General features: G+C 48.1%; 1 non-coding gene across 1 annotated transcript; it reads right to left on the bottom strand.

Moving 5' to 3' along the window:
• Positions 1 to 1,631: 1,631 nt before the first annotated feature.
• TRNAT-GGU (transfer RNA threonine (anticodon GGU)) lies at positions 1,632 to 1,705 on the bottom strand. Its single transcript has one exon. It is a non-coding gene; the product is annotated as a tRNA-Thr (tRNA).
• Positions 1,706 to 1,781: the final 76 nt, after the last annotated feature.

Here is a 1,781-nt window from a genome sequence, read left to right as displayed (position 1 = left end):
GTAGTTTATTTGTTTCCGCAATGCAGAAGACATTTTATTTGGTATAAGAGGAAGGACACCAAGATAGGAAGAAAATGTTTGCATCAATAATCACTGCAGGAACGAAGAGTACAAAATTGGTTCACAAATCCTGCATATATTATACTAACAGAACAAGGGAGAGTGGAATACTGCCAACCACTTATGTGCCAAAGTTGGAAAACGGGGTGGAGCATCACTGTGGCCTGCTCCCTACAGCCTAGCAAGGGAACAACAGTGTGCAATTGGTAGCAAGGTGCTAGAAGTAGTAAGAGAATATGTGTACTTAGGGCAGGTAGTGACCGCAGATGCCTATCATGAGAGGCAAATAACTAGAAGAATAACAGTGGGGTGGAGCGCTTATATGGCAGGTTCTCTCAGATCATGAATGGCTGTTTACCAATATCCCTCAAGAGAAAAGTTTACAACAGCTGTATCCTACCGGTACTCACCTATGGGGCAGAAACGTGGAGGCTAACAAAGAGGGTGCAGCTTAAGTTAAGGACAACGCAGCGAGCTATGGAAAGCAAAATGATGGGTTTAACGTTAGGAGATCGGAAGAGGGAGGAGTGGGTGAGAGAACAAACGCGCGTTAATGACATCCTAGATGAAATCAAGAGGAAGAAGTGGACCTGGGCAGGGCATGTAATGCGAATGCATTGGTCCCTAATGGTAACGGAGTGGATTCCGAGAGAAAGCAAGCGTAGCAGGGGACGGCAGAAAGTTAGGCGGGCGGATGAGATTAAGCAATTTGCGGGAATACGGTGGCCGCAGCTGGCAAAGAAGGACAGGGTTAATGGGAGAGACATGGGAGAGGCCTTTGCCCTGCAGTGGGCGTAGTCAGGCTGATGATGACTCCCTCCACATAAGTAAGCAATGAAAGGGGCTGGGCCACCCCTGGCAGAGGCAGCAGCCACTGCTAGTCACTCTCCAAAGACGAGGCCTCTTCGTCACATGGTTTCCACAGGGAGAGGTCATTACACCAGTGCCCCCTACACGGGCCGTCAGCACCTCCAAAGGGACGATGGACTAAGTCCGACACCTCTGCTTCGCTGCTGTCTGGGGTCAACGCGGATCTTAATGCAGCGTGCAAGAAGAAAGGTCCCATATCACAGGCCCATGGAAATAAACCCTTATGCGTACGTATCCCTGCACTCGTGAAAACCAAAGTATGAAATTTGTAGCTCCATCAATTGTTTTGAAGGCCATTAACAGGTTCCAATTGGATCGTCCAATTGGAATCGTAAAACAAATTGGGCTACCCAGTTGGGTTCACAAGTTCATTTGGCTGACCTATTGATGCTATTTGATTCCAGTTTGATCCAACTTGAGTGCCCAATTTGACCCAATGGTTTTCTTTTTTGTCCAAGCACACAGTTACTCTCCGCATAACTTGTCATCTGTGTGGCACTGGCATTTCTGAGGCAGCTTAGTCCAGGCTGTGCTCATGGTTGTGCCTCATGATTTCACCCATTCCTGCGCCCCTCCAGCATACAACACTCATTTTGTAATAAGGGAGTAATCACTCATTGACATCCACCCGAGCGTAGCCATAAGGCTACAGAAGGAAGCTATACAGCTTTCTCAGAAACTTCGCAGCTAAAGAAAAATTCGTCCTGGTCCGGGGATCGAACCCGGGACCACCGCTTCACCAGAGCAGTCGCTCTACCAACTGAGCTAACCGGGACGGCAAGCTTATGGCAGGGCGAGAGCAAATTAATAACTCGAAGTGGGAACAGTGTTGATCAAATGTTTAGGGGAAT

This window comes from Amblyomma mixtum, chromosome 4 (assembly GCF_055824585.1).
Source record: "Amblyomma mixtum isolate Tamu chromosome 4, ASM5582458v1, whole genome shotgun sequence".
Classification (NCBI taxonomy): Eukaryota; Metazoa; Arthropoda; class Arachnida; order Ixodida; family Ixodidae; genus Amblyomma; species Amblyomma mixtum.
This window is presented reverse-complemented; position numbering and strand designations above follow the sequence as displayed.